The sequence below is a fragment of the Balearica regulorum genome, chromosome 1 (assembly GCF_011004875.1).
Source record: "Balearica regulorum gibbericeps isolate bBalReg1 chromosome 1, bBalReg1.pri, whole genome shotgun sequence".
NCBI classification, from domain to species: Eukaryota; Metazoa; Chordata; class Aves; order Gruiformes; family Gruidae; genus Balearica; species Balearica regulorum.
Window position 1 is genome coordinate 82663924 of NC_046184.1, and position 15453 is coordinate 82679376.

Below are 15453 nucleotides of genomic sequence, written 5' to 3' on the forward strand. Positions count from 1 at the left end.
ATGATATAACAGTGATTATTACTAATATTTGCTACTGTTCATATTTTAAGCCCTTCAGACTCTTCCTTACATTCCTTTCAGAGCTGGGCTGTTTAGCCCATTCCCAATATAAAAAGCAAGAAAAAGCTTTATAAAAACATTAAACATGCTGCAAGACTTGGATCAAACCTGATTTACAGTCACTCTAGATAATCTAATAATGCACAGATCAGGTTCATGCAGCAGTGAGCAATCTGACGGTCAGACCAACGGTATTCCAGAAAAGGGGAAGGTCACGAGACAAGCAAAAGGATGCTCTGTGGAAATAAAGCACTTCACAGTGGGGCTATATTTGCAAAAGCATTTTTCACATTCAACAGTAATGCTTTTCTGCTTTAAAATAATGCCTATTGCAAATGCTGGACACGTTTACTATGGGCATCACTTTCACACCACCCTAAAGAAAATAACAATGGTTTGGCACCCTGCGAAGTCTTTTAAAAATAGACTGTGAGGCCCCTGAGAAAAAGGCAAGCTCTAAAAATAGGACTTGAGCTGAGGGAGGGGAAAAAAAAAGAAAAAGGAAAAAAAAAGCTTTCCTGATGCTAAAGCTCAGGGTCAGCTACAAAACGTGGGGTTCCTTCAAGGACACACAATGAATTCACTGCAGTGCTCTGCAATGAATAAAAGCTTCCTCTCTTGATTCCCTCCTGTGCTGCACCAGTCCCTCAATGATGGGAGAAGAGAGAAAAAGGCACAATTTTAACAAATTCAAGCCAATGCAATCTGGGGATTCCCTCCTTTCCTACCCCCTGCCTAGCCCTTGATACAAGCATCTCACAGAAGCCGTGTGGATCTATGTCTGTTTCTCCCACGGTCCTCTCCCTCCACACATCCCCTTGCCTCTGTTCTCCAGTGCCAAAGCTCCTTCCCACAAAAACCCATTTTGTGAGCACATCCTTGCTGCACCGGCACAGAGACAGACCTCGAGAGGCTGAGAAAATCATTGTAATAACCCAAATAATTTTAAGCAAGTGTCCCAGATTCTTGATTGTTCATGATGCAGGAAACTGGACATCCCATTTTCAATTTGCACGCCCAAGCATTAGGGTAAGACATGAGGCTTCTGCAGCATTTCAGACCCCCCTTTTGGCCCACTATAGTGGTAATTTTTAGTATCATTCCATCATATTTGTGATATAAAACTGGAGCCCTCCAGTGGCCAAAACTGCACCAGTAATCTTGCTGGAGGCTAATCAGAGATGGTCTCCAAGTTAGCTGACCTACTTTACTTTGGCATTGGCCAATGAGCAATACAGAAAGGACTCAACAGCTGAAGCTGGTGGTATATGCTGGGGCAGGGAACAGTCAGTGCAGACAGATGTGGAGACTGCAGACTCCCACATGTTAAAATCCTGGCACACCTGTCAAATCTGTGATTTGTCCACAGATTACCCTTGTCCGGGTTTCATCCTCATCATGAGTTGAGAGGACACCAATGGAAAGGGGGAGCCATTTAAAATGGCCGTGGTCACTTGTTAGAAATAACCTGATCCGTCTCTCACTTAGAGAGTTGCATGGGAAGAAAAACCTAGCCTGACTTCTCAGAAGGAGTGCAATAGAAAGGCAAGCCATTGGTACAAGAGAGGTCGGACACCCCCAGGCCACACTGTCACCTCAGAGAATAGTTACAAGCCTCCTGGAAGTTATCTTCCTTTCAGGTAGCCACAACATTCAGCCAAATGGGGTTGTGCCTATGCTTTTGGCAGGTGCTTTACAACTGCCCACTGTAGATGTTTTGTTTACTTGAGCACTTACCTAAATGTACTTTTCCTTTCTCAAATACGTTGCAATATTTACCAAGGAGTGGAGTCAGCAGAAGCTGAGCCTCACGTGTGTGCCACTCCAGGACGTGTGGTCTCCTAACAGTGCTCCTGACAGCGCAACAACAGTTCCTTTGTGGGATTACCTTCTTCCTGTGACTCTCCTTGCCAGATGCTGTCTGATGCAAAAGAAAGCAGGTTTACTTGTCTAGAGTTTTTTCCTTGAACTTTGGTAACCCTAGCTTTGATTTTTTGCCCAGAACCACAAAATACCTCAGGATCCATGGAAGGCAAGTGCCATGCAGTCTCCCATCCTCCTGTGATCATCAGTACCCTCCTCACAAGGTGGGTAGACTCCAAGCAGCAGATCCAGGCTGCTCTGGGGTGCTCCAGCTGAAGGATGTCATGGCAGAGTCCTCCCTCACAGGCTGCTCCTCTGCAGGGCCACATAAAACTTGACCTTGCCCCAGCTCTCATTGCTGTTGGGAGAAACACTATAGAGGAGCAGGAAGCTTCACCAAGCCCGGAGCAAGCACTCCCAGGAGAAACACCAGGTCTTTTCTTTATCTGTACTACCTAACCCTGCAGACTGTAGGCAAGGACAGGGTGACTTCACCTCCTGGGCACACTGAGTGCCATTTCCCTGCCTCTCCTCTTGAGACTTACTGCCTCCAGCATAACTTCATTTTGACAAAAATACCCAAAATTCTTAAAGCTGAAAACCAATTAAGCATTTCACTGCTGACGTGGTTCAGCTCCAGCCGACAGCTGAGCACCACACTGCTGCTCCCTCATCCCTCCCTCCCCCGGTTGGATGGGGAGGAGAACGGAAAAACAACGGCAAAGCCTCGAGGGTTGGGATAAGGGCGGTTTAGTGGGGTGTCCAGGGAGAGGGAAACAACAACAACAGTACTGATAACAGATATCCACAATGGGTGATAACAGAGAACAATTTACCGAACCGACAACCCGAGCATAGCTGAACCCGCCCCCGCCCGACTAGCCCCTTTTGATGGTGAGCATGACGTCACATGGTATGGAATAGCCCCCGGCCAGCTTGGCTCACCTGTCCTGGCTCCTTGTGACATTAACTCTATCCTAACCAGGACAACTGGTCACTTGTTTCACCTTGCATTACAGTGATCTTTCTCCAGCAGGTCCACAGGCACCTGCGGTTCCCCACAGAGCTCCAGCTCACCTTTTCCCTGCCCACTAATAGGTGGTGATAGCGAAGGGACACTCCACTCTGCAGAGCTTCCAGCCTCGAGGATGATATTCCCAGAAAGCGCGGTGGACTGGTACTCTTGGACACCAGAGAGAAGATTAACCTTTCAGCCTGTGTTAGGCCTTCTCTCATGGATCTTCAAAATCAAGCTGAATGCATAGATGAAAAAAACAAACGTAAAACACATGAGCTGAATTATTTCCCAGAAACCTTATTATACTTAAAAATGTAACCAAGGGGGAAACAATGAATGGTCCGAGACATGGAGCAAAGCCAGAAGATCCCAGAAGCATGGCAAAAAAAACCTGTAAGAGAAGGCAATTAAGAAACTCTTCAGAAGCTGATAAGAGTCTCTTCCTCTGACTGTGGTAACAATCAGTACCTTACTGCATCAGGACAGGATTGGAGACTACAGTGCTGTGCCTGGCCCAGAGAGGGGGCATTGCTTTAGGTTAAAATAGGTTGAATACTTTGTATTTTCTTAGAACCTGATCCTAGAATCTTCTTCACACCTGGCATGCTGAACAGCAGTACGAGGGGCCTTCCCATTGACCAAACTAAGCTGGCTTTTTTTTTCAAGTACAACATCCAGAGATGCTGCAGGCATAGTCAGCAATCCCGAGCAGCTCGGCTGTGTGCTGCTCTAAGGTCTTCCCTCTTGCATCCGCTACCATGGTGGCTGACGTACATTTCTTTCCTAAGCAAAGTCATTAGTTCATTTACTTCCTTGGAAGGACAAACTCAGGGAAGGTGATCAGATACCTACTTCACTTAGACACAGATTTTAGCAATCATTATGTTACCTAGCAGCCTTCCAGCTCCAGCTGAAGGCTTCATCTTCACCTCTTCCTCAGATAGAATATTCCCTAAATGAACTATTTGATGCCTAAAAGTATTTCATTTACACTGTCCATTAAAATGACTTCATTTTAAATTTCTTAATTATCTTTTTTTCCCCCTTTGCTATATAGCTGAGAGAAGCTGCATCATTAGCTAGAACAACATTACATACTGGCATCAATCAGTCTCAGAGATACACCAGAGGACATAAATACAACTACCCCCTTTTATACATGCTGAAGACACAGCACAGAGAGGAAGGGACCTGTGTGAGAGTCCTACAGATAGCCAGGAGCTGAAGAAGAAACTGTTTATCTTTCTTGCCAGTGCTGCTTTTGCATTTTCTTGCAGAGATCTCTCTCTGCACACCCCTCTTCAGTTTCCCTTCTTCCATACCATTTCTTTTCTAACTTCAGATCATAAAAGTTTTCCCTTTAAATTGCATATCTGTGGTAGTTACAGCAAGTTCTGTGCCCAGAAGCTGAACATCCTAGATTAGTCTTAAGATACCAGATTCAACAAAACTGATCAACTCTTTCTCCTAGTTCCCACCAGAAATCCCAGGCAGAAGTAATGGAAAAACCTATAGAAATACAGTTTTGTTGAGTTATGAAGCCTGGTATGACTTTTTCCAGATGAAGTACCAAACCATAAGAAGGTTGGTAAGAAGAGTCATTTGTCCATTCTTTGCTTCTGCACCACCACAGATATATCAGTCCTCAGATATTTTCCTGATGCTACAAAAACTGCATGTTAATGTTAGGTGCTCTGCAAAAGTCCACAGCCCTAAGGATTCTAGAAATAGTGAGCAAAAGAAAGGGGCTTTTTTTTCCCCAACAGTCATAGCCATAAATGGCATTACAGTTATCCCTTCTATTCTGGGAAGACTAACTTACTACAAAGCCCCTTGGACAAGGAAAAAAAAAATCTTTTGCTCTGCCACAAGTAATCAGCAGAATGCATTTAGAAGAACTCAAGGAAGCATTTGGCACAGTTTTTAAGACAAAAGGAGAAAATCATACAGGTGGGGAAGAACAGGAAAAGATGGAAGAAATTTTGAAGATTACAAAGGCACAGCTGGAAAAACTTCCTATGGGTGAAAAAGCACCACAGTTTGCTAGAGAAAATGTTCAGATGCGTTATATCCTGCTTTGAGATCAAGAAGGCAGTGAGTAGAAATGAACATAATTTAACCAAGAGAACAATTAAAGGGTCTTAAAACACCTTAAAACAAACTGTCTCACTGGAGTTACCCCTGTTTTATAGGGCAGTATTTATTACAATCTAAGACAGTAGATCACTATTTTAAAAAGAACAGCTTGTCCACCATGCATGGAGCCAAAGTTAGTCCAGTTTAACGACTTGCAGTACCTGAGCTCTGGAGACTTCTGGCAGCACTATTCCACATTGATATACATCCCTTAGAAGAGCAGAAACAAGTCCTCATGCCACTAGCATACAGATGATGTTCAAGTGGGCAGGTATTATGACACTGAATAACAGATGAGCAGTCACTCGGGAAATTCGTGTCAGCAGGACCAAGGGAAAAGGAGCATCTGCCTGACCTTGCTTGGGAAGGAAAGTCCTGTTAACGTTACCAATCCCAGTGCACAGCTTTTTGGCATGGAATCCTCCAGCTGCCCCCCTGACCAGCTCCTCTGAAAGAAGTTACCTTCAATTTCTAGAGGAAATTATTTGGAGGCTTTTTTTCTGGTGCATATCCCGTTCACACCACTGCAGCCTTTAAAGGGAAGGCACGGATTGAAAAAACAGCCCCAGAATGAATCCAGAGCGTAAGTCCTGCATGTATTGAATGAGACCACTGGGGAGTAACTTTACCAAGACAAAGCTCTGCCATGGGTCTCAAGCAGAGGTGTTTCATGTGCCCTTAAAAAACTTCTTTGATTAGTAGCAAAGAACTCTGAGTTGCTCTAAGTGCCAGATTAACTGCCTTTGTCAGCCTATCCATCCCCCAAAGACGCAGTTCATTGAATAGCAGGATAACCATCCTCATCACAGTCCTCCTGGTAGAACTGTGACACTACCCAGCAGGGAATGTTACTAGAGGTCAGAGAGGAATTTGTTTCCCACATCCACCCCAGTACAAGGATTTGTGGTGAGACTGTCAGATTCATCAGCAGCACTGCTGGTGCATGTGGTATAGCCTAGTTTGGCCAAGGTAAGAAAATGCTTTGATCTCTATTTGGCATGACTTTTGGAGTCAAATGGTAGTGATTTCTTATTAATTCTTTGAGAACTTCATCACATCATAGACTCTTCCCTGTATTAAATGGTTTGCTTTTTCTGGAGGAGTAAAACAATTCCACATGAGGCCACCATTGCTATTAGACATCCCCAGCACACCTCAGAAGTGAGCTCTTCAGTGAGTTTTGTGGGCTTGTTCTGCTTCCTCTGATTCTAGAAGCAATGTTAAATGCAATCAAGTCCACTTATCTGGCTTGCACCAGATTCCTGCATTCAAGCCAGCAGAAAATCTAGAAATGTCCCACCAGTCCCTTCTCTAACCCTCTAGATACATCTTTCTCTCTCCCATACCACCTTAGCTTTTCCAGCCTTTCACAATAGGATGTGGCTGCTCCATCAGTGAGGTATCAGTCCTGTCTTGCAGGAACCAGCCACTTTCTGACACTGAGAACACTACAGTTTTTACATACAGGGAGCTCATCAGCTCATTTTGCTGTCACTCACCGCTTCAATTTGCATGCACGTGATTCTATTCATTGAAATCCTACTGTAATCTGAAGGAAAGGTTGTAGATGTGCCTAAATATCTGTTCCCTCTATTCCGTCCAAATACATTTCCTTCTCCTAGCAATTGATTTCCAAAGAAGCTGAGGTTAGGGAGCTGTCTCTTACAGGCTGGCAAGTTCGGGTGTCCCCTAGTGGCACTAAATAGAATTCCAGTCACTAAAACCTGGATCTCTGCGATAGCTCACACCCTTCCCATGTTAGCACACATCCTTCCCTGATTATTCATTATCTGGTTTGCTGTGGTCCCTAGCATCCCCAGTCATGGGCCACAGTACCAAATTCTGACTAACTTCCTTTGTGGTAGCCACAGGAAAAGAAAAAGAGTCTCTCTTCACACCAGATATGTTAAGACATGAAGGGTCTGGTTATTCTGTGTTCTTTTGCTGAATATGAGCCTGAGCCACACTTATGTTTGTGGCTGTTAGCAAGTATGTTTGCCTTCAAACAGCTATGTGCTCGTGGGACCAAAGGCTTGTTAAATACCATAACAAAGGTTTCTGCTGCCACTGTCCTGGACCCCTACATGGTCCACCACAGTGGCTGATGTCAGAGCAGGGCTTTGGTCCATGCAGCCATCCTCCACAGCTAAGAGGAGTAAAGACTTCAGTGTCAAAGAAGCAGAAGACCACCTGCTGCAAAGCCTCTAGGCTACAGGTCTGTCTATAAGATGATATCATATTTAATAATGAAAAAGGGTTGACAGTATTACAGTACTGTAGTTATTTCATGTTAATACATTCCACCATGATTAATAGTAATAATAATTTAAAAATTCTAAAGTGCAATATGATAGAGTACTTCTGGTTTGAAAAAAGGATTTTATTTTATTTTACTTTTTTTCAGAGAATCTTTAAATGACACCGCTCTCCTATGGTGATAAATCTTGGTGGCACAGTTCTCAGCTCTCTGCAGCATAGCCGCTTCACAAATGGGGAGCACTCCTGCATTTCCTTGTCCATGGAGAGCTTCCTTTAAGTCATCCAAAAGCATATGCTTTAATGTTGGCAAGGTCAGCTCTATAATTACCCAAGTTCCAGAGGCTGAGTGGAAAAGGATAACCTTTCTTTAGCTTTTTTGCGTCATCCTATAACCTTTAAATTGGAACAGTACCCCTGCTATCAAATTCAACAGGAGATTTCATATAATTTTTTATGAGACTTATTATCTAGGGAATACATCTGCCATCAATTTTAAAGCCAGAAAGGATTGCTATGATCATGCAGTGTAATGTAATTAGAAAAGGGAAGGGAACAGTGGAAGCTCAACCTACTGGCAAAGCAGCCCTGTAATGCAACTGGTTCTTCTCCCACTGTCACCTTTGCACCTTTTCTATCCTCTGAATCCACAAGTTACTCTGAAAGGACAACCTCAGCAGGCAGACACCCCATACATCAATCAGCGATGGCTTGACACCCCACACTAATGAGGCAAAGGACCTATCTTTTTACCACTGAAATGTAGTAAAGAAGCAGCGAATATAGCCCAAGCCTAAAGTCACCAACAGTGTCATGTCAACTTACTTGCCCCGTCTGGGGAGTTTTAAAACAGCTGTGCCCCACAAAGATAGATGCATAGGCAGCTCCACAGACACTGCCTAATACAGCAGCAAAAAATAAAAAGCAAACAGCTACACAGACTGTGCTAAAAAAGGGAGAGAAAAACACCTAGAGCGTGTCCTAGAGGCAGAGTCTGTAGGGATGAATATTTACACACCTGAAATAGCGCTGCAGAGGAAAATAAAAAAAAAAAAAAAAAAAGAAAAGAAAAAAATCAGGCATTGAAACTTTCTCCAGCTCATCACTGAATGCATCCTGCGCCCTCTCCTGGAGCCCTGTGTTCATCCCAGCCAAGCCAGGGCGGAGAGAAGGGGAAATAAAGGTGTGCAATGAAAAGGATTGGAGCTGGGAAAAGGCAGGGGACATTCAGAAGGGAGAAAGTGCAAGGGAGATAATGTAATGTAAGGGTTATACATAAGAGAAAAATGAAGCACTACGCAACAGCTGATGTGGGTGAGCTTGCTCCCTGCAGAGTGCCTAGAGGGGATGGGATGGACAAAGGGATTTTGGTCTGTCTTAGCTCACTCTGCAGCAGTTAACAGAGTAGGCTCCAAAATTTGGATACTACAGTGGAGCAGGCAAGAAGGAGGGGGAGTCAGAATTGCATATTTACTAAAAAAACTTGAGCAGAAATCTCTGGCATCAATCAGAATTGTACCAATTCTAGTCTCCAAACACAAGTTAAATCAGTGGTACCAACAAAGGGTGCTGCCAGCACAATCGCTAGGCTCTGGGAAAGGTTCCTCAGTGTTGGATTTACACCTGTGCTGCTCACTTCACTGCAACCACTTTTGCCAAGAAGTTTCATGGACTCCTCTGATGTTGCAACAACAGCACAGTACAGCAGATGTAAGGCAAGATATCCACTCCCTTGCAAACTTCTACAGGCCTCTGACTTCAAGGAGACTCAGGGGAAGAGCAGATGAGCAACTCACAGTACCAACTCCTGAAGTGGTCCTTCCTGCAGCTCACTCAGAATTGTGAAGGACACTCTCAGAGGTTGGGACTTGCCTGGGAAATGTATGATGCCACAGGTGTCACACCACCCATTTCCCTTGCAGGCTTGTTGTACAATTCTAGAGAACCCAGGGAAGAGCTGCTGATCAAATCTTCAGCTTTTATTTGAAAAGGTAGATTTTCCTTGGAAATCATGCTTCTCTAGAGATTTCTACTAAATGAAATTCAAGCCATTAAGCCCAAAAGATCTGAATTCACTGCAAGAAGTTCTCATTGAGTTTTATGAAGCCTTAAGAGTCATTGTATTTCAAATGGTTGGCATAAATTTCATCCTGAAGTATCACAATCAATAACGTGGTTTATGCTGGGAAGATATGAGGTCTAAAGTCTGCCAAAACACTCTGGCCTCATGCAAACTGTCCATTGGAGATGATATAACTCTGAGACTCCTAGAACAGCTCCCCAAATTATTAGAGAGAGTACTAGTTTTCATAGGCAAAATCCACATCAGGGATTGCTGTGATGAGTTCGTTCCAGTGTCCAGGACTAGTCAGTTTAATTTATTAGCACAGATGTCACCTAAGCATCTTGTGGAAATAAGCCTCAGAATCCACCTTTAAAGTCATCCAAGTGCTGTACACCTCCCTCTCACTGGGAAGAATGCAGAGCAGATGAACATGGTGCACCCATCCTGAAGATGAACCTCTGCTGCGCTGTGCCTTGAACAGTCATTAATGCTGCTGCAGAGAAGTGAAAGGTTTCCTGATGCAGTCACATTTTCCAAGGAAAAGTAACTAAACAGGAATCAAAACTGCATCAACAACAACAACAACAACAAAATAATAAACCAAGACAGGCCACAGCAGATGCAGCCAAGAAAAGGTAAGATGTCAGCTTGCCCCCTTCCCTTTCAAATACAGTCACAGTGCTCTTGCCAACACTACTGCAGTGCTACCCCAGCCACACACACCAGCGGCACAAGCAGAACCAGCATGTGTATATTACCTTTTTCCTTCTCATATCTGTATTTCTTCCTGCTCTAGTGTCCCCTCTCCATCCCTTCACCATTTAAACTAGACCAGACCAAGTAGTTTACTATGACGAGAAGCCAATACACCCTTCTCCCTGTATACTCCAAGAAAGGAGCTCTGAGACATCTGATTCCACATGTAAGGGCCATAGTGCATCTCACTCTCATCTGTATGACCTATGGTCATGGATGATATGGTTTAGATCTTTCACAACACTGATATCAAACAGTATCACAGCACCCCCAAGTATCATTAGCAGCGATAACTCCCTCTCTCCCCCATCACCAATCCCCAGCTCCTTGCTAGTCTCACCGCATGGATGGAACAGTTCCCCAAAGACAGAAGAAAGTCATCCCCACTTCTGGAGACTCTGCCCATAGTGCAAGGTGTCACTGAGGCTTAGCCCTTCACCTCATCTATCCCTGCAGCCTATGAGATCCACTTTGCTCTCAAGGGGCACTGTTTCCCCGGCCAGGGCATGCAGAGATCTGGTGACTCCCAATGCATGTTCTGGGTCTCTGCTAGGAGAAAGGGAGTTCTGTAAGGTAGTGGGAAGGGTAAGCCTCACAACCCCTTCTCCTCCCCACTGTCACAGTGAGGAGACCAGGCACCACACCAGAAGCAACTCCAGAGGGAGGTATAGAAGCTGAATCGTGGTAGGACTACATGTTAACAGGCAGGTCCTTGCAGGGCAGCAGAGAGTTAGGCCCCACACTAAAGACACTGCAGTGTGTTTGCACCTCTGCCACTTGGTGGTGCCTCCAATTTGGAATTGCAGTGCTCCCAGCTTGGTAACCATCAGGAGTGCATGGTATGGATGAAATTCCTAGATGCTTTCTTCTCTCCTTATGTGATGCCCAGGTTTTATTCCAGTATGTACATATAAAGCAACAGAAGGACTGTACTGGGTGTACAGAGTAATCAGAAGACATATCCCCGGTTGATTTGGGAGAAGGTACAACTACACATCCTTGTATAGTGAAGCAGTTTGGGAAAGGAGGTGACTTCCACAAACACTGTATCTCCTTAACACCTTCCTCAGATCATTGCTAAACCTCTCCCAACCCAGGGATGCCCCTACGCTACCTTCAGCCCCTGGTTGACAAAGATGTGTACACACTGAGCCTCCACAGACACCCCCAGTTCCCAAACAACATCTAGGTGCAAATATAAAGGCATATTTTGCTCTACTGAGCACTTAGGCTTGGATTCTCACTATCCCCAAGCTGCTTCCTACAGACCACTGGGGAAGGGGTCCTGCTGTTCTTCACCCTCACAATTGCATGCCAAGAGAGAAAGATCAAGTGATCATAGAAAAATGAGTCTTATATGAGCATTTGCTTCTCCCACAGGACTGGCTCAACTTGCTAACCCTAAGGACACCAGGCTGGGCTCACAGTCCACTCCAGGCTTGTTGACTACAAGTGTAATAGAGATTGTGGTTACGTGATGCATCTTTGACTATTACAAAGTAGCTTGAAATGGTCATTTTCTGGTCAGCATCAAAACATACTGAAAAGAGTGAATTTTTCTATTAATAAGCAAAGAAATTATTCCCCTATGAGTATGCAAATTGCTACTCAGGAAATGGCCTGGGCTATTAGGAGCTATTAATGTGCACAAAATCAATACACAGGCAGATTGTCTGCTCTATTCAGAGGCAAACACACCAGTCACACTGGCTCAGATTAGCCTGGGGGATGGCATATGATTTCTTCCCTTTTAAAAGAGCAAAAGTGTGCTATACAGACCTTGTGTTACCTGATGGTGTCACCAAGAACATCATCGCTTCAGTTCAATTCTTTGAGCATGGTAATTAATGAAGACAAATTTGGCCAAGTCACAAAGACAAATAAATGTAGAGCTCCATCTTTCTCTGGTGAGCACTTCTCATCTCCCTTCTTCATGAACTTCAGGGTCTCACTGTTGTGTCTACTGACTTGCTAATTTCCCAGGAGTGGATGTCTGCTGCCTACACTAAATTTGAAAAGTAAGGATAAACTCTACACAGCGCAGCTAGTGCCCATCAAGTTATTGCTCAAGACCCTTTAAGGGTCTGTGGACAAGTTTTAAGGAGTCCATACAGGTCACTAAGAAAAAATAGCTGGTTGTCAGTAAGCTGGTATTTACTGTACTGCTATTCTTATCTCCACCAACAATATTTAGAATATCTGCAAATCAAAAAAGATTAGAAAACAGTTATTTAACTCCATCATAGCTTGGGAAAGGTCAGCTGTAGATCTCTTCAAAGGGTCAAAGCTATATAACCCCATTTAACCTAATTTACTACTCAAGTTGATCTGATTTTGGTCTAGATATATGTTTTCTGTTTCTGTCAATCTTCTGCATGAATATTGGGAAGTCTGAAGAATGACCACAAGCAGACACTTGAAGAAAAATAAGAACAGAACAAACATATATGACACTTCCCCATCTTTTGACCATTTCTAGCTCTCAGGGTCTACTGAACCTGATGTTTTATTTATTTAGTAATCTGCAATCAGTCTCTTTGACCAGTGCTTATCAGGTGTCCCTTTAATTCCATGTAAATTTCTTGCCTTTGTCAAGGTCCTCCCCAGTTCTGCTTCTTTTTGTATGAAGTACCACTTCCTTCTTTGTGTTTCGCACCTGGATCCCAACAGCCTCATTTGATTACTCCAAGTCCAGTTATCCCAGAAGAAACAGGTAAATCTTAATTCCTACTCAATGCCATTCATAATTAAAACTCTGTCATACTTTCCCCACCACCCATAGTCCCTTTTCCAGCTGGAAGAGTGCCAGTCCACTCAATCACTCCTCAAACAGAGCTGTTGGTTACATCGATGATCCTCCTTGCCGTTTCCAAACATTTTCCAGTTACAGTCTGAAGATGGGCTACCAGGACTGCAGATAGTACTCAAGCTCATAGCAAAGCCTTACCTTTGATTTGCTATTTAGACTGCTACTGAGCGCTGAGATTATTTTTGATGGAGATATCTATCATTACCACAAACTTTCTTTTGTGATCATCAAGGACCAACTCAGTGTCTATCACTGTGAAGTTGGGATTATTTTTCCCCAAACCCATCACTTTACATTTACCCACACAGAATTTTATCTGCCATTTCATTGCACTTTCACTCAGTCTTGTAAGGTCCTTCTGCAACTCTTTACAGTCAGTCCTTTTCCTTACTGCCCTGAAGAGCTTCATATCATCAGCAAAGTTGATCACCTCACTGCTCACCCCTTCTGCCAGATCATTTATGAAAGTGTGGAACAGCACGTGTCTCAGGACAGACCCCATCCAACAGTGACTTCTCTCCATCAGAATGGCCAGAGACTCTGCTCACTGTTTCCCATTTTTAACCATGCCAGGATCTTCCCTCTTATCCCATGGCTGTACAGTTCCCTCTAAAGCCTTCTGGAAATCTAACCTAACCAAACAGAGTCACCATTATCATTGTGTTTGCTTACCCCTTCAAATAAATTAGTTTTCTAAGGCCAAACCTTTCTTAACAGAAACCATGTTGACTTTTCCCAAGGAAATTTTCTCCATTTTTCAGGCATGCATTGATTCGATTATTGTCTATTAATTTGCCTAGTACAAATGTCAAATTTACCAGACCACAGTTCCTTAGGTACCTTTGTGGAAACTGTTTTAAAGAATGACACCATGCTTGCTACTCTCCAGACTTCAGGCACCAAAGGAAGTTTAAGTGAATTATACAGTGCCATAAGTAATTCCACTATTTCTCTTGAAAGTCATGAGTGAATACCACTCAGTTCTGGTGATTTGTCAGCATTCATTCTGTATGGCTGCAACACAATTTCTGCCATGGTTATTTAACAGGAGAGATGCTAGTCTGTCTTTGATTTCATTTCTTTTAATTCAATGACTCTCCAAATTTTATTCTCTACTGGGATCGCTAATTCACTTCTAGGAAAATCATTATAATAGGCCAATTACTATAGCAAATATAAATGCTGTACTCAAAATTAATAAATTTATATCCTTGATGCTGCTCCTTCTTCCTGCTGTTTCTTTTATACATATATTGCCCATGAATGCAGTTGTGATCTCATGCTCCATAGGCTCTACAGCCTTTATGGCAGATGTAGCTCAACTGACCAGAACCTGATTTAGCCTTGCATGACTTATGCCTTTCTCAGCCCTTCCTCCGAAAACAAGTTCCCAAACTTACCCTAAACCTGATTGGATCAAAAAGCTCTTTGGCTCATCTGTCAAACAGCAGTTACGCTGTAGGAAGTAAGACTAAGAGGGTGTCACTGAACTTACCGTCATGTTTGAGGAAATGTAGGAAGACAGATTTCTGGGGCTCAAAGACCCAGTCCTGGAGTAGTTGTATCTTTGCCAGGACTCTCTGAATCCCAGATTTCAGAAGAAAGCCACGTAATAATTTGTTTCCCCTCTCAAATAGAGGAAAGGATCTTTGCACAGGAATTAGCAGGCCTCATTGAAAGAGTTTTAAACTAGATTTTAAGGGGGAAAGGGATAAACCCAGGCTCGCTAGAGATATGCCTATTAGGAAAAATTTCTTCAATTTCTGGCTGCTTCCCTTGTCAGAGTAGCAAAGATCAGATTATGTCCATGTGCCAGGCTGCAGGTCACGCTGTCCTGTTAAAAGAAGACGCCTTGTCCAAATAGGTAAGGATGTAGAATTAGGGATGGTGCCAGCATGCAGGGATAAAATGGCTAAGGGTCTCATAGGCATGCATGTCCAGTGTGCAGGAAATTGTGAACGTTGATAATACAGATTGCCACACATCAGTGCAGTATGGTTCTGTGCAAAATTATGTGTTTCTATGGGGTGATGTTTTTATTCTGTAAGTCTTTTCAAGAGTGGAGGTCAGGGACTTGCAGTGATAGTGTCCTTAATGAAGGTAACTAAGACACATTTGGGTACCTCAATGGTATTTGTGCCGTTCACATTAATGTAGAGTTTTTTGGGACAGTAACTTTCCTCTTTCCTCCAAAAGAGGAGTCAAGAATCATCTGGACTGAAAGAAGGGAAAGAGATGAAGCAAGTAGGCAAGTGGGGTCAGGCTGAGACTATAGTTTGAAATAAGGCAGCTGAGAGAACAGACTTTGTAAGGCAAACAAAAGATGGGCGTGAACTCAAATTTGAAAGTAAGAGAGTCCAGGGCTCAAGGAACTAGAGAGACAGCCAAGGACCTCATATGATGGTGTGAGGCTGTGATTAGAGACAGTCAGGTCTTTGGATGAGTAACAGGGAGCAGATGAGCAGATATACTCACTGCTAACAGTGCTGT